This window comes from Coenobita brevimanus, chromosome 70, assembly GCF_032717465.1.
Source record: "Coenobita brevimanus isolate Jiangsu-jjx chromosome 70, ASM3271746v2, whole genome shotgun sequence".
NCBI classification, from domain to species: domain Eukaryota; kingdom Metazoa; phylum Arthropoda; class Malacostraca; order Decapoda; family Coenobitidae; genus Coenobita; species Coenobita brevimanus.
Genome location: NC_137023.1, coordinates 29,416,314 through 29,435,309, shown reverse-complemented (window position 1 = coordinate 29,435,309; position 18,996 = coordinate 29,416,314).

Below are 18,996 nucleotides of genomic sequence, written 5' to 3'. Positions count from 1 at the left end.
ATCATCTGTATGTATGGTACGCTATTGTATTATGAATGTTCACACAGGTCGCTACTCAACACACTCACACAGTAATGGAACTTACTTGTTAAACTCGGTAGTTGAAGAGTAGGCACTGCTCCTTTCTTGAATTTCCTTTGTCCTGGAGGCACTGGTAAACCAAGCAATTCATACTTAAGGTTGCGTTCAAAGGCAGTACTCTCAAAATGACGGCTGCATACAAAACCAGATGACCGATTTTTCCATTTTTTTCTAAGTTCTTCATCTTTCGGCAGTGCATGAAAATGTATTCTCTTGTCACCTTTCACATGAATGGATTTGCATCCACGAACTATACAAATTGTTGGCATGTTCACAAAATTATCTGTATTGCCATAGCCACCCCTAAAAACAGAAAACGGAGTACTTATTCACAGGCAGGTGTGTGTGTGACTGGCGTGTGTTGAGCAGGATGAGCTGCAGTCTGTATTAACTATGACGTCATGCGCAGACCGAGACGCATTTTAGCTCCCCCTCACCCCCCCATGAAACTACCTTTCATTCTCTTTACCTTGGTGGTACTCATCTCACTTGGCAACAGAGAGTTTCATCGTGGATTTGCACTCAGGGGTTCAGTGTGTTGCCGTTTCGAAACATAGTTATTTACGTGTCCGACTCAGCCTTGCTTACTCTCGTATGAATGTAATAATTCCTACATTGTATTAATAAATAATATACTTGTTGTCATGCTCCGTTTGAACCACAGGTGACACTAAATATGGTGTGTAATGAGAGCTATCACTGATTTCATCACTAATTCCTGATAACTCTAATCTGCACGTATTGCTCATACTGATCTAAAGGATCAGATACAACGTTATTACTCTTATAAGCTGTTATGAGGAGGGTGGGTGGAGATGATGGTGGAACGTCACAAGGCCTGGGTCTCCTTTTGAAGGGTTGCACTGCTACAGATATGGAAGAGGGATTGGTGTAGGGGTCAGAAGTGTCCTGTTGGGAATTACATTAATATGACAGATATCTTTGCATGACATTTTGTCAGACATCGTTAACGGCAAATGAAATAATGTGACTGGGATAAGTATGGTCAGTTATCCAAATGACAGGGAATTGTAAAGAACGGACCTTGGACACAGAAACAAAATTCACAGCAGTTTGATTTAATATACTTAAACCCTTTATCCCAGTGTATGATGTAGTACTATGTGAGTGTACGAACATCATACAAGCGTGAAATAGCAGTCACTACAGACATAGGAAATTACACAAATTATTATCAGTTATAACAACACTGAAATGTTTATGATTAACTCCACTTCATAATGGCATGAATTAACCATTGCTCAGTTACTATCTACATCATTGCTCCAGTTAGACTTGTGACCTATAAAGTGATCCAGCGTCACCATGTCATTATAATATAATATAACCTAATATTGTATGGAATATTTCACAGCATCATTTTTTTTCGCATCACAGCATAACCACCACCATTCGTGGCCTTTTATTTTATCATCAGATTATTTGGTTCCTGACCACATAACTTTCATACGTATTATCTGTTTTTGACCGGGTTCACACGGATGCCGGCTCGAAGCAATTTTCGTACCCTTCTCATGCAGCGAACGTGTTCATCTGTTACTAATGAAACGTGATAACGGAGCTGCGATCCAGGGAATGGGCCTAGACACAAGCGTGAAGGACTATGAACCGCACACAAGAACATCTAGTCCTGAGAGGTGGGATTGTTGGTTTACGGGAAGCCGGGTTATCCACTCGTGCGATAAGTAATCAACTAGGAATCTCAAGATCAACAGCGCAAAGATGGATCCATAGATGGGAAGAAAGTGGTAATCTTGCAGACCGTGCAAGAGGAAGACCTCAAAGGGCTACAATACGACAAGAAGAATGAATTTACAAGCAGCTGAAGATAATCCCATTACTAATGCGGTCAGGATACGGGAGGAACTTCATTTAGACATGTCAGACCGCACCGTCAGTCGACTCCATGAAGGAAGCGTTCATCACCGATCGCTAGTTATAAAGCCAGTTTTGACGGAACACCATCATGCTGTGAGACTGCAGTTCGCTCAGCAATATTTCGACAGAAACTTTGACTTTACCGATGAGAAGACATTCCGATCGACATCACATGGCAGGCTCCATTGCTGAAGGAGAAAAAATTGCAGGTAATACTGTATGTCTTAATTACCATTGTTGTGGGGATACATGTTATGAAGACCTATATAAACTAAAATAAAAGCAGTAAATTTTCTAAAGAGACTGCACATCCCCTGTATGAAATAAATATAAAAGTAGTAATGAGATCTTAAATAAAAGCAGTCAGTTTATAAGACATTGCACATTTCCTACATTATATAACTAGAGGCTATCTATTTTATTTATCGTAGCGCAAACCCCATTGCTGGGGGTGGCCGAGGCAAGGCAGAGCCACTCCACATACAACACTCACACTTATCTAGGCCCCAAATAACTATATATCAGCAGTATATCAACCCCCCCAGCAACCGAGCTGAAGTTAAAGCTCCTCACAGAGGAATGTCTATTACATAATACCGGTATATGTTGCTGTTTAGTACCAAACAAGCTTACAGTAAATTGTCATTTACTAATTCTAGTCACGACCACCGTGCCAGTCTCAACATAACGAGCCTACTTTTCTCGATAATAATCTTTATGTATTGCCTGCTATGTGTTTCCTCGATTGGAGGGGTAAAATATGTAGTGAGCAAACTAAATGCTAGGTCCAAACGCACCATGTCACTTACCTACATTCAGTGTGTAGCATTAAATGTAGTTTTGTAGATAACGTAACAACAAATATAATGATAGGTAATAATTTAATAACATAGGTATTAACAGTATGTTTCTACCGAAACAGTAATAGTAAATGGTTGTATTATTTTCTCCCAGGTATGCCAGACGCAACATATATGAATTAGCACACAGTGGCCATGTAACTTGTAATATGTAGGGCTGGGTCTGTCTCCACGGCGCAGGATGCCTAACCCGTATTGAAGGACGCTTCACAGCTGCAAAGTGTATAGAAATTTTAGATCAAAGCTTTTTGCCATCTCTCCAAGAGAATGATTTCCCATTTACTGGTCCCATACTGATCGTTCATGACAGATCTCCCATCCATATGGCCCGTGTAGTTCAGCAATGGTTTATCGATCATCTAAACCTACAGCTGCTTGATTGGCCCGGTAAGGGTTGTGATTTAAACCCAACTGAGGGTTTGTGGGCAAATATGGTGAACTCGTGGGAGCCAACACAAGAGAGGACAAGGCAACAACTTGTGCAGCACACGCAGGAGCAGTGGCGATTATTTCAGGCCTATCCACGTCTTGTTTATAATTATGTTTCTAGTATGTCTCAAAGGTTACAGGCTGTTATAGACTAGAATGGAGGTTGAACTGGATATTAATATTAGAAAATGATTTTGCCACGATGAATTTCAATCATTGTTTATACATTCATAGTATATATTTTTGTCACAGATATTGCATAATTTATGTTAGGTTTATGACATTTTTCACAATGCATTTAGTGATATTTTGTGGAAATAAACCATATTTTGTGGGAAAGTTTGCATTAACACTCTGAGCAACATATAGTTCATACTGATAGACATAATGTTTAGTTGGGAACTAAGTATTGCACTGCTTTCTCAATTTTGAGTTTTTCACTGCCTATTAATGAGAATTATGAACTGCAATGAACATATGGTATTTATTGTCACATGAACATAGAATATGGTTCAAATGTATTTATATAATTTATAAAGAACACTTAAGTTGCACAACAAAAGCGTGGTGATAACAATATTTCAGTATTGTTGGTGTTAAACAGATTTATGCCTAAGATACGCACAAGGGTCACTAGGACTTATAGCCACATGGGACTTGAAGTGGGAGAGGGGTGTGTTCTCTGACACCCACCTCGTTTGTTCCAGCATGTAAACAGGACTTTGTTTCAGTCAAGTGCCATAAATTTTGACAGTAGTGTGATTCTGTATAGAGAGAGGAGGGGTTAAATAAAGTAAGCCATCCTGCGTAAACTGTCAGTCTTTTTCTAACACCTATGATAAGCACTGTACGGATTTTCCAATGGCACAATAAGACTCTCCATAACGACTTGCATTATTCATTTCGAAAATATAAGCGTATTCCCGTGATCCTAGAAGACGTAGCAGCGTTTCTTCCGTTGCATTATAATTTTGAGCTCGGGAATTATATTGTTTTATATAACATTTCATAACGCACAGATGCATCTTAAATTTATAGCTTCCTATGATACATATAAATCTGAGAAAACCAGTCGGGGTTAGAAACGCAGAGACGTCTGTTTCGAACCAGCAGCAAACCAAGCCCCTGAATGTAGATCCAGGGCTCTGCTACACCACTGTTGCCAGATGAGATGTGCACCCTGCCAAGACGAAAATGGTGGAGCGGGTGGCCTCGAGTCATCTGTCCGCAATTGTACCTCAGCTTTTCCATTAAGTTTGGTTTAAATCGACTTAAAGTTGATTAAGTTGATCTTGCCATGTCACATAGGCCGTTGACCTGTTTTCCTAAAAACTGTAGGTCATATCTTGGAAAGACCGTTAATCTTTCCACAGAGTTTGATATAACTCGGATCTTGAGTTATGTTCACACACACACACACACACACACACACACACACACACACACACACACACACACACACACACACACACACACACACACACACACACACACACACACACATCCCGCTCGCTGGCTCAGTGACAACGTTCTCGCCTGCCATCTGGTAGACGGGAGTTCGCGCCTCGCTCGGGTTGCGAAAAGTTTCACTGTCGATGCGGGTGGCAACTGTCCCCCTTGAGCAAAGGGAAAGGTGTGTGAGTGTATGCGTGTGTGGTCATAAGCCTTGCTCTTAGATTGGACTATATGAGCTCTCAGCTTTCTTCCGGGAGGGTAAAAGCTGATGATCACGCTCCCATCATGTGATCCTGACGGACCCGGTGCATTATACACCCCTCAAACGCATTAACACCCACTCTAGTCCTACGAAACGCAATGTAATGGATGAAAGTGTGATAAGGAGGATGAAGGAGGGTGTCACAAAAAGCAGAGTAAGCAGAAAGTACAGAGATAACATAAGAATATGATGAAAAATATTTAAAGAATGCATAGGCGGGCGCGCGCAAAATAATACCGGCATCCCGATCTCGAATCGCGATAACAGGTGTAACAAAAAGGGGAATAAGGGTCGAGAGGAAAGAAGGATATATACAAGAATGAAGAAAGAGACCGAATCACAAAACTGGGAGGGGAGGAAGACCGAGAAGAAAAGTGAGTGATGGGAGGGGAGGGAAGGGAATGGAAAGACTGGAAGGAATTACAGAAGAAATGATAAAAACTGACAAAGAGGAGGTAGACAGGAGGTAGAGGGGAAGAGAAGGATATGGAGGGGGAGGAAGGCAGAAACAGGACTTACAGAGATGGGATGATGAAGAACAGGGGAACTGGGAAATACAGGAAAGGACTGAGATAGGTAACAGAAGGAAAAGGAAAACAGAAACAAGAACAGGGAGATAGAGAAAGGGAAAAAGGGAGAAAGGAAAATGGAGACGGGAAGGAAGAGGAAAGACACAAAGCGACTAGAAAAGAACGAATAAAGCCTGGAAACAAAAGAAGAAATAGGTGAAATAAAGAGGGAGACAAGAGAAGCAAGGCGAAGATAGGGAAATTAGTAAGAAGACATAATGAAGAGAGAGAGAAGGAATGATGTGGAACAATGGAAGCAGGAAATATGAACGGAAGGAAGAAGGTAACAGAAGGAAGAAGAGGAGAATGAAGGATGGTCTGAAGGATAAAAGAAAGGAAGAGAGGATGGAAAAGAGTGAAGACGTTAGAAAAGGAGGGAGACTCCAAGGCATTAGGAAAGAATGGATAAACTCTGGGAAGGAGAGAGGAAAAAAAAAAGAAAACAGACAGAAAAGAAGCCAACGAGAAGGCCGGGGAGGAAGGAGAGACGAGGGAAAATTAAGAAAAATAGGCGAAGTAGAAAAAAAGAAAGAAGGGAAACTGAGATTCAACAGGAGGAGAGGAAGTAGGAAAGACAGGAGAGATATCTAAGAGACAGGTGTGAATGATGGTGGTAGGGAATGACTAAGTGATAAATGTAAGGGATGAGAAAGGAAATGTAAGAGGATATAACATAATGAAGTGACGTGTACTGAAGAGGACGGGATACGATGATGAAGGCCTAGGCAGCTTCAGAGATAAGATTAAGGAAGCAGAGAGGTAAAAGAAGAAGAAGCAAAGGTAGATGCAGTGAGGACAAGTGTTAATGGCGTAGGCAGAGAAAGAATGATGGATAAAAGGAAGGAAGATAGAATAAGCGAGGGGGAAAAAGGGGTAAATATGTGTGAAAGAGAAAAAATGAGAGATAAATGAAAAAAACAGGAGCAATGAAGAGAATACGATAGAAAAAAGAGAAGAACCATCACGGAGAAAAGACTAGAAGTATAACGACAAAGATGATCGATAAAGCACAGGAAAGAGAAATCGAAGTACAGAGAGAGAGAGAGAGAGAGAGAGAGAGAGAGAGAGAGAGAGAGAGAGAGAGAGAGAGAGAGAGTGGACCACGAAACAGAGGAAGACAAAAGGAGACAATAAAAAAGAAGAATGTACGTGAGAAAAGAAAGATACAGAGAAGGGAGGTGTGAATGATGGAGATGGAGGGAGAATGAAAGATGAAAGGAAGCAAAAAGAGAGAGAAAGAAAGACCAGGAAAGAATATGAGAGAAAACGGAACAGATATGCAGGAGAAAGTGAAGAGAGTAATAAGAGAAAAAAAGAAAGGAATGGGACAAGGAGGACAGGATAGGAAGGAAGGAAGGAAGGAAGGAAGGAGCAAGAGGCGATAGAGGAAGAAAATAAGTATGAATAACGAAGAATAAAAGGAAGACAAAGGTAAAGCAGAAAAGCCAAAAAGAAGGAAGAAAGGAAAGGACACTCATGGAAGGAAGGGATAATGCACTACAGAAAACATTGGGAAAACAAGAGGAAGGGAAGGTAGGCAGTGAATCAAAGACAAACTAAAATAATGAAGAAAACTGAAATATATGGGGGAGTAAAGGAACGATAAAATGCAGTGTAGAGTGTATGAATGAATGAGGAAGCAAGGAAGAAAAAGGAAGAAACGATGGAGGGAAAGTAGAAAAGAGGGAAGAAAAGAAGAGCGATAGAAAGAGAAAGAAAGAACTAAAGAAATCAAAGCAGAAAGGAAAGTAGGATGGAATGAAGCAAGAAGAAAAACATGAGAGTTAGCAGTATTTAATGGAGGTTGAGGAATTAGGAGAGAGAGAGAGAGAGAGAGAGAGAGAGAGAGAGAGAGAGAGAGAGGGGAATCAGGCTGGTGGTAAGGGGTAGATGAATGAGACAGGGAGAGAAAGGGAGACATAATGATGGAATAATGATGAATATTTGTTATATAATTAAAGATAAATGAGGGAAAGGAAGTGGTAGTGAATGGGAGATGATACAAAAGAAACGAAAGAGACAAAGTGTGACTGATGGTGGAAGAGTGTGAGAAAAAGAGAAGAAATTTATATGACGATAATAAGAATAGAAAACAAGAAAGGAAGGAGGGAGACATGAAGAAAGTCAGAAACAGGGGGTGAAGAAGGGACAAAGAAAAAGAAAAGAGGTCGGTTGGGGGGCAGATGGAGGAGCAAATGAAGGAAACAAAGATAAAACGGAAAGTTAACTAGATAAATGAAGACCTAAATAAGCGTTAACTGAATAAAAAAGGAAGAGCGCGATAGGAGATGAAGATTTTGAATATGAATGAAAAGATGCCAGGATGAAAGAAGGAAGAAACATGGAAGGGAAATTATACATGAAAGAAGTGAGGGTAAAAGATGGAAGAAGATAAAAGAAAAAAAAAGGCAAAAGAAAGATCACAGTGAAGAAAGAAGAATAATATGAACGGAGATAAAGGCGGTGAGAGAAAGAATGAAGCAACGGAAAAGCAAGGAGAAACACAGGGTATGGAAGGCGAACGAAGAAATACAGAAACATGAAAGAGAGGACACGCAGAGGAGTGACTGAGAAAGAAGATGGAGACAGAGAAGATTGGTTGGCAACGACAGAAGGATGAAGACGGGGCATCGGATGGAGAAAAAATCTGAGAAATAAAGGAACAGGAAAGTGTGAGATAAAGGGGAGAGAGAGAGAGAGAGAGAGAGAGAGAGAGAGAGAGAGAGAGAAAGAGAGAGAGAGAGAGAAGAAAATGAAAAAAATTAGAAGGAAACAGAGAACACTGGCGGAAGAATGAGAAAAAATAATAATAAGAAATAGATGATGTATAAGAACGGCATTGGCAAAAAGAGAAGAAGCAAAGACGGCAGGAGGGAGCAGGTCAAGGAGTGGGGAAAAAATCTGAGACGTAAAAGAGGACAAAGTGATGGGAAGGAGGCGTCAAGTAAAAATATAATACTGAACTTAGATACAGACACGAAACAATGTATTACAAAGAAAAACACAGATGAATGGGCAAGGGTCTAAACAGTTGAAGATTAATAAAAGATATTTAATGAATGCAAAAATGAAGGAATATGAGGAACGAAAAACAAAAAAGAATAAAGAGAACTGGCAAGAGCACACTGCAAGAACATTTAGAAAACTACAGACGGTGGATCTATACTTCTTAAAGGTTTTAAAAGACAAATACTTATATATATATATATATATATATATATATATATATATATATATATATATATATATATATATATATAATATAATATTCGTGAACTAAACATAAAAAAATTATTTCTTTCTCAAAAGAAAGATCCGGATCCGTGCAAAATTATATAAATTCTTTCTTGGCCCATGGTCCATCCTTCCACTAAACTTCATTGAAATTCATTGAGAACTTTTGGAGATATCTTCTGGACAAACGAACAGACAGACAAATATACAAACTTCGTTGACGGAGGTACAAATAAAGTTATACGCGTGCATAACTGAAAGTGACGAACACGTTCAAGAGGGGAGGAAGTGTGCTGTGTCACTTTCATCATATTAATGCATATTATAAAATGATCCGCCTTAATCCATACTACAGTATGCTTCTCATCAGCGTAGGGACTTTGGACCCTCATGTCATACTATGGAGGGCCACGCAATTGACCTGATGTTTGTGCTCAGTGGAGCATTATTTGGCTCTTTTCGTCACTGTGTTGGCCATTTTTAGACAAGACTAAAGCAACAATTACTGCTCGTCGACAAAGTTTTCAATGATGTGCTTAAATCCACTGTATCTCTCGTAATTATCGAAATAACCTTGTTTTGGTGCTCGATTTGTCGTTTTCCTTAACAGCAAATATTTGGAAAAGTCACTTAGGTAACATATGCTCATTATTCGTTGGCTTTCCAACATCTGTGTAGGTCCACTATAGCTTGAATAATTTCCGAAACAAGACAGTTTTGGTGCTCAGTTTGTGTGTGTGTGTGTGTGTGTGTGTGCTAAATAAATACGGTGGCGAAGTTTGGACACGGGAAGTCCCCTAGCAATCGCTTATTACTTCCACACTAGTTTCCAGCGATGTGCATAGCTTCGTCATAGTTTTAAGTCTCCGAAATAACACAGTTTGGGTGCTGTTTCGGCGGTTTGGGGCAATTTTGGTTATTTTAAGCTATGTGGTGATTTTAGAAAAGTATCTTATGTAATACACACCGGTATTACCTTTTCGTACGTCATGCAACAATGTTCTTACAAATGCTGTTTTCCTTGCCAACAATCAATACAGTTTTGGTGCCGGCGTGTTACTGCCATCCACACCCATCCTTCTCAAGAGGAATGTTTGAGAAAGAATACAGACATTATTACTGAAAGAAAACTGAGACTCACGCACACAAAGGATATATAGTCTCTATGGTAGAGTGTGCGTTTTGCACGCTGGTGGACGCGGGTTCGCCTCCCACCAGAGTTGCAAAAACTTTGGGAAACGTTCACCGGGCCACTGACTACTTTGGCGGACACAAGGGGTGCTGTGGTTGAACCAGTGTCGCATACAAGTATGCTTGCACCCAGTCGGCTTAAGGCGGGCCGATTAGACTTGGTTCACAGACTAGACACACATCCAAAGGCACTACAACACTACAATCACACTCACAAGCACTTCTCACCCTACATACATTCTCTACCAGACAGCTTAAGCCACTGGGTAGAGATACATTGGTTGCATCGTCCCTGCTTCGGTAGGGTTAGGCAGGTCCTGCAGTGGCCCTCAATGGCTGATGATGATGATAATGCTGATGATATATATATATATATATATATATATATATATATATATATATATATATATATATATATATATATTACAAGGAAGAAGGAGCCAAAGGCCAGGAGCCCGCTAATTCCTCCCTCCAAGTAAATGCAAAAACAAGGCAACAGAGAGCCATATTCAAGATCGGTTAATTTCGAAGTGCTAGGAGACACTACTTTTGATAGACTGGAGATCATAAGGCATTGGGAAATGTAGACAGAGAGAAACATTTCCAGAGGTGACCTGTTAAATACCTGAATGAATGGGAGAAACGGTTAACTCTTGCGTTAGAGAGTTGGACAGACAAGCAACTAGGGTTTGTTGCTAGATAGGTGCTACGTGCCCGCAGTAGTGGTGGAGGGATGCTAGCAGACAGTTCAGAGGAACAGTAACTACTGAATCAGAGATTGAAATATATATGAGAGACACACTGCTCGAGTGTGTACAAATATATTCTTATGCTCCTGACTGGGAATCGAACCCTAACCTCCTAGATAGAAATCGGGTACTGATACCACTCCACCACGGCGTGATGTAAGCACCTGATTTTTTTTCTTTCTTTGACGAACCAGGTAAATCCATTATGGGAGGATGATATATTTCAATCACAACACATTAGGATTATTTCACAGCCCCACGCAACTCGACTAGTGACAGAACAGTTTTAATCTATTCCAGACACAACGCAAGCGCCTTTTGTCAGAGCGACACATATTACGCGGAGGATATATTTCAGTCACTACACATTAGGATTAATTCACAGCCCCACGCAACTCGGCAAGTGCAGAGCAGTTTAATCTATCCCACACACAACACGAACGTCTTTCCATGTTGGAGAGACACACATTACGCGCGTGTGTACACACAACAAAAAAACAATCGTTACACCTTCTGCGCGATATAAAATGACACACGAATGAAGGTTTTTGATAACAGCCTCCTCCATTGGTATCCCAGCGTGTTTGTTGCATATTTATTATAAGCTATATCCATTGCTTCTCCCATGCATATTTCTACCTCGTCCTATTTGGCAACTCACCCACTGTCAGGCTTACCAACCCTAGGGAGACAGCCAGGTTGTTCAGTATGAAACATATCGGACCCCCCTGTAACGATAGTTTTTTTGCTGTGTGTACATATATATTTTCATGCTTCTGACTGGGAATCGAACCCTAGACCTCTTAGATAGAAGTCAGGCACTAATACCACTCCACCACGGCGTGATAAAAGTTGTAACACCTGATTTACCTGGTTCGTAAGAGAGAGAGAGAAAAAAAAAACAGGTGTTAGCTTTTACCACGGCGTGGTGGAGTGGTATCAGTACCTGACTACTATCTAAGAGGTCTGGGGTTCGATTCCCAGCCAGGAACGGAATATATATATATATATATATATCACTGAGTATATTGGAGGAAAACTAAGAAACAGGATTAATAAGTAAGGAAGTAAACCAGAAAAATGAGTTTGTGAGCGCGTGCCGAGCGAGCGAGCGCCGTGTTATCACAAGAGTTCTGTGATATAGGATTATTGGCCGAATCTCCGTTATTTAATTGCTAGAGTTGTCAAAAAAAAAAAAAAAAAGTCAGAATATCCTTTTTAACTTGATTTCGTAACTGAGGTGTTCACCGACTTTACTGAATGAATGTATCACATGCAGAAAGAATTTCAACTCGACATAGGAGTAAAGTTATTAACTTCTGCTTAACACGACGGTAGGGGCCGGGCCGGGTCGGGCTGGGCTGATCATATCCAAACTACACTGAGAGTAAACATCGTTTGTTCGCTTCGCTTTCTCGTTCATAATAATGGATGACTGGGAGGAGACTGACAAATGAATGTACCTGAATAAAGCCGAGAAATGAGAAAACGAAAGGAAAATATTTACCAAAGAAAACGAATATCAACAGAGAAGATGAGTAATTGAGGGAGAAACTGAAAATTTCAGTTTAAAGACAAAAAAAAAAGTCAAAGATAATACGGATTATGCAGATCAAAATATAATATTGAAGGAAGATAAAGAATGAAATGACTGAGAGAAAAGACTTTAGAAATTTGGAAGAAAACTGGTTACTGAAGGACAGAATTTAAAAGAACGTTTACGTTTGAGAATATGCAGATGACGACAGAATATATATATATATATATATATATATATATATATATATATATATATATATATATATATATATATATATATATATATATATATGAAAGAATAATAGACATGTGAACAAATGAGAGGGAAGAAAAAGGACGAACGGCTGGTACAGAATACAGTATAGATGAAGAAAAGATTTAAAGAAATCATAGAAGTAGAAAGACAAAACTGACATGGAAAAAACACAGCAAAGAATCGGGTGTGGTTAAATAATTATGAGAGAGAGAGAGAGAGAGAGAGAGAGAATGAACGGAATTTGTAAGAAAACAAAACGATGTCTGAAACAAAGTAACATATGATTAGCGACCCAGTGACAATGAAAAGAGAGAAGAATGAAAAATAAGGAAAGAGTGAAGAAGATCTAATTATCGACTAAAATAAGAGAAGACTGCTGAAGAAGAATGCTGAAGGTACGGTAAAGTTCGAAATGAAAAAGGACGGAAATGAAGAATCGGGAAATCAAAGAGTCTGAGGAGAATTGCAGGAGGGTTGGAAAGGAAATTCATGAGTGTAAGAAGCAAAAGTCAACAGAGTGAGAAGACAGACCAAAGTTATGAAAGAGGAAGATATCATACATATGACTGATAATTCAGCATCGAGTGTCCAAGTAGTAAGGAAGCATATCGCTTCTCCGTGGACGAAGGTGGAGATCCCCAGACCGTTCACAGTTCGATTAAATAAAGAGCACTGTTGAAAATATACGTGTGAATAGAATTATGTCCCGGTTACATTGCTGCATGGTTAGGTTAGGTCCACTGGGTTGGGTCTGGGTGATAAATTCTCTTCTTGTTTTGGATATTCGTTTACGTAAAGATAAATCCGTTAAGAAATGAGAAATTGAAACCTAATCTCATGGACCTAACCTACAGTAAACCAATGTATCTTTAACCTTACACTGTTCATTGTTGACAGGGAACGACGAGACAATTTTTTTTACGCCATAGAGGAGACGTGGGGAAGTGAAAATGTTAAGGATATGTAACTACCCTACGTTCCTAGTGGCATTAAGTGATCGTAAACCCTCAAGCCGCACCACAGAGTTGGAAGACATAATAAGGAACACTTCATAGTGAGGAACGTGTTGAAGTGGCCAAGCCTATTAATGCCTGTTAATTCTGGCTTCCAATGATGTGCGTAGGTAAGCTGTTATCTCCGGTAATTTTTGTGGTACCCCAGTTTTGGAATATAATTTATCCAGAAGTTACTAGTGCTATGTATAATAGTGTATGTCCACTTTAACTTCAATAGCTTCCGAGCTACTGTAACTGAGTTTATGTATTTCCCGCGATTGTAGCTTTGGGGAGACAATACTGATGGGAAATTTTTAGCTTAGTCACACAAGTAACATTGATTAATTTTCATGAATTTTCCAACGATGTGTGTATGCCCATTGTAACTATAATAGTTCCCAAATTAACTGAGTTTTGACACCGTGCTCCACCATCCCGTTAAACGTCTGTTAATGTTATTATATTTTGCAGGAATGTCTGTATTCGGTAGGTTTAATTAATTATCGCTGTGGAACTACATAATACATTGTGGTAGAGTCTTAGGTGTTGTTATCGGAACACCAGAGAGAAGGGAGTTGCAATGACTGTAGCTGTTGTGTGTGTGTGTGTGTGTGTGTGTGTGTGTGTGTGTTTTCCAGTGGAATGATTGAATAGAAAGAGGAAGGAAAGTGGGAGAAGAAAATAAGAAAAGATGGAGAATGAGTCTTGCGGGAGCTGAGGCGAGGAGGGAAACGAAGGATATAGGAGTGGGTAAAGGTTCGGAAGACAATGACAGTAATAAAGAAAGAGGCATGGGAGTTGAGATTGAAAGGTATAAAGAAAAAAGTAAATAACTATTATGGAAGAAACATCAGGAGAATAATGATGCCTCACACCCCTTGACAATAATTGAAACTACAGTTTTTCCCTTCATGATCATGTTGGTCCCCTTGGACATTAACCATTATTTAAAATTAGGGATTAGTATGATTTTGAGAACATTTACTCATTAATTTTTTTTTTTCATCTAACACTGGATGACTGAATCATTAATGACTGAGTGTTATGTTGTCACAATTAACCCTCTCATGGCAGGGAGCGCCCTACAGTAGTTTTCTGTGGCAGGTGACGCTATATATACTGATTACTTGGGAAAAGATCAGGTAAATCCCCTCCCGCCGCCCCCCCCCCAAAAAAAAAAAAACTATAATGAACTTAGCACGCAATGGAAGAGTTGCAGTGTGTGTGTGTGTGTGTGTGTGTGTGTGTGTGTGTGTGTGTGTGTGTGTGTGTGATTATTCTTACAGTGTGTAACGAATATTATATACACATACTATTGTATTTTGCATAGACTTCACTCCTCTCATTCTGTATTAAAAAAAAAAAAAAAGTGTATGGATGACACTTTGATAAATAAAAAAAAAGTGTATGGATGACACTTTGATAAATAAATAAAAAGTGTATGGATGACACTTTGATAAAAAAAAAAAAAAAAAAGTGTATGGATGACACTCTGATATATCATAAATCTTTCATATTAACTTTCTAGATTGTCGTCTTTTTGCTGCACCTTTTCCGAGGCTCGGTGGCAGACTATGACAATACTTGTCCTTTTTATCTTTCTCATGGCATATTTTCGTTACCAGCACCATATGACAGTATTAGTATCTTGATACAGCTGAGCATTCAAAACATAGGGATGGCAATTTTAGGCCAAGATTAACTGGCCAGCGTATTATGAATTTAGACCTTTATCTGTATTATGCCCTCCGTCCAAAGTGCATATAGTGACTTATCATCGTAGGAAAAGGAATGATAACGACTTGAATGCAGGAAAGAAGAAGGAAGGAATGGTAAAAGAGGGCAAAGGAGAGACTTGCGAAAGACAGAAAGAAAGGATGGGAATGAAAAATACAAGGAGAAAATTAGGAGATATAATAAAACTGGTAAAGATAGAGAAATACAAAATAGGCAACGAGATGTAGGGAAATAAAGAAAGGAAAAAAAATAGATGAAAGTCAATGGAAAACAGACAAAATATAACAATGAATAGGTAGGGGTTGAAAGATTATTTGGATTTACAGATGTTGTGAAAGAGAGACAAAAGTAGTGAAGGAGAGAGACAGAAGGAATGAGGGGGCAATGAACAAAGAGATAACGAAACGGAAGAGAGAGGAATTAAAGGGGAAAAGAAAGAAAGCAACTAAGGAGGGAGACCTGAGAAGACAGAGAAGAAATAAGGATGATTAAGGAGAAAGAAAAAATGTAGGAAAAGAGAGAGAGGTTGGCAAATCAATAGTAAAGATGAGGATAGAAAAACAAGAACAAAACGATGTGTGAATGAAGAATAAAAATCCACCAAAGGAAAAAGAATATGAGTAATAATAATTAAACAAAAATTGAGACAAGAGAAGATGAAACTGAGGGCAGGAGAAGAAAGGAGCTCGGAATAAAGAGGGAAACGAACAGGGAAGGAAGAAAACACAAGAAAGAAATTATACGAAGAGAGGAAACGATATAATAGCAGGGAGGGTGAAAGAAATGAAGATGACTCTGAAGACTGGAAAAAGAGTAAGATGAAAGGACAGCCATAAATAAAGTGAAAGAAAGAATGAAAGAAACAAGAAGGAAGGAGGAAGTAGGAGAAGAAGACAGAGAAGAAATAGGAGGAACAAGGAAGGCGATGACCTGTAAAGGACTGACAAAGAAAAAAGGAGACAAAACGAAAGAAGCGGACGCGGAAGGGGAACGCAGGTCAAGGAATGGAAAAAAAAAAAAAAAAAAGACATATTAGAAGGAAAGAAAGAGAAAGGAGGTAGTGAGGAGGCGTCAGGAAAAAATAAAAATACACAGGGTGAAAAGTAAACAGAGAAAACATACTAAAGACTTTAAATAAAAAATGAATGACAGAAAGAGGAAGACACAGATGAAGGAGGTTTAAAAGAAAAGAAAAGAAAATCGAGATTTGAGAACTTCACACACACACACACACACACACACACACACACACACACACACGCACACACACACACACACGCACACACACACACACACACATATATATATATATATATATATATATATATATATATATATATATATATATATATATATATATATATATATATACTGAGATTAATGTTTAAGAAAATACTCCAGTTATATAGAAAATATAATTATAAAAAAAAAGACAGCCTGTGAGGGTCGCAAATCAAAGAAAATATTTCGTAAATGAATGGGTAAGAAAGAATGATGGACAACACAGATAAAAAACAAGATGATTAACTGGGAATGACGACAGAAAAAAAGGGTGTACTGCACAGTATAAAGATGAATAACAGACGAAAGAAGAATATACTTGTGTAGAGTAGCAAGAACACGAATGACCATAGGATCCTAAGGGTCATGACCCCCCAGAGTTGGATAGATAGAGAGACAGATAGATAGATTGATTGAATGATTAACAATTACCGAATTAACTTTTGTAAATCGTTGGTTTGTATTATTCTTCCCAACCAATTCATCTATCAAACATTTTCCATGAAGATCTACACGAACAATGTAAGAAGCTATGCAGATTACAAACTAGATACCATAACGACTGAATTAAACCATTAGGTGGGATACTGTAGGTCTGAGGGAAATCCACAGAAAAAAAAGAAAAGAAAAATTCATTCAGTTCCATGACAGCAACCACCTATTTTACTACAGAGGAAGGCAAAATAAAAGAGTTATTAGTGTATGATTTCTAATAAAAAGAAATTTGGCAGAGAACATTGTTAAATTCAGCAGTGTATCTGACAGAATGCCATGGACTGTAATTAGAATAGGCAAAACTTGCACCTTGAAAGTAATACAAGTATATGCACCGACTTCTCAAAGCTCAGATGAAGAAATAGAGACATTCTATGACTACACCTCACAGATTATGGAAGAAGAAATAACCACATGTACTATTCTTAAGGGACACTTCAATGCAAACGTTGGTAAAGCGAAAAATGGAGAAGTATGAATAGAAAAATTCGGAATGGGAGAGAAGAATAAAAGGTGAAATTGTGGTAAATGAATACTTTCTTATTTTTTTTCAAAAAAGAAGAGGGAGGAAATGGACCTGAAGAAGTCTAAACGGGGAAACAAAGAACTGACCTTACTCCATTATGGCAGATAATAACACACTAACAAATGTCACAGTTATCAACAAAGCAAATATAGAAAGTGACCATAGAATGGTGCTTTGCAAAGCCAGACTCAGCTTCAGAAGTGTAAGAAAGACGATTAAAAATAAAAAATATATATGTCCAATGAAAGTAAGCGAGAACAACAACAGCCTTTCAGTTAGAAATAACGAACATTTTTCAGGTTCAAAGTTATGCTGAGTGCGACATTGATGAATTGAATGATATACTAACAAAAGTGCTAAGAGAATCAGCAGAGGTACTGTAGTAGGGAACGCTTAAACAAAAGCAAACAAATATTAAAAAATTACCCTCGACCTCATGAAAAGATGGACGTGAAAATAAAAACAGAGAAAGATAAAACAGAAAAAGCTGAATTACAGAAGCTTATTAAGAATCGGGGAGAAGAAAAAAAGAGAGAGAAACCTGAATCACATCAAGGAACCCATCAAAAATGTAAAATGTCTGGGATAGGTCCAAAGTAAAATGGCACTTCGCAAACAACAAATTACATAGCTGAAAGACAGAGAAGGTGAAGTCTTTGAATGCAGAAATAGTTTGAAGAGATTTGAAGAATTTTACAAAGAACTGTATGCATCAAAGACAATAGTACCAACAGCAAACTTTTGTGCTGACCCAAGTTAAATACAAGAGTTAACTCCAGACGAAGTAAACACTTCACTTAAAAGTATGAAAAGAAGGAAGGCCCCAGAAGATGGAATAGTAGCAGATTTACTGTCCGATGCCAGAGTAGAAGTATAAAATAGGCTTGCCCACTTATTTACTCAATTTGTAAAGAAAAAGAAAATTTCCAAAATATGATGTAATGCAATAGTTACTTTGCTTTACAAAAAAGTGTCTCAAAACATCTTAGTAACTATCGAACCACTAGCTTCTTACCAGTTATCTACAAACTCTTTACTAAACTCCTTACGAAGAGAATGAAAAAAAAAATAAAAGGAAGAAAACCAGCCTCGTGAACAGCAGGATTCCGAAGCGGGTATTCGACTACTGATCATCTATGTATAATGAATCACCTAATTGACAAAACTACAGAATTATAAGCAAATAAAATATAAATACTGTGCGTAGGATTTGTTTAATACGAAAAGGCTTTTGTCTCAGTGGAGCACACAGCAATAATAAATTCATTGCGGGAAAAAAGAGTTAATGAGAATAATGTAAGAATGTTTGCAAACATATATCAAGAGGAAATTGCTACAGTTAAATTACTTTATGACTCGGAAAAAATTCAGACTGTGAAGGGCGTGCGTCAGGAAGGTACAATTTCACCAAAAATATTTACAGCATACCTAGAAGGCA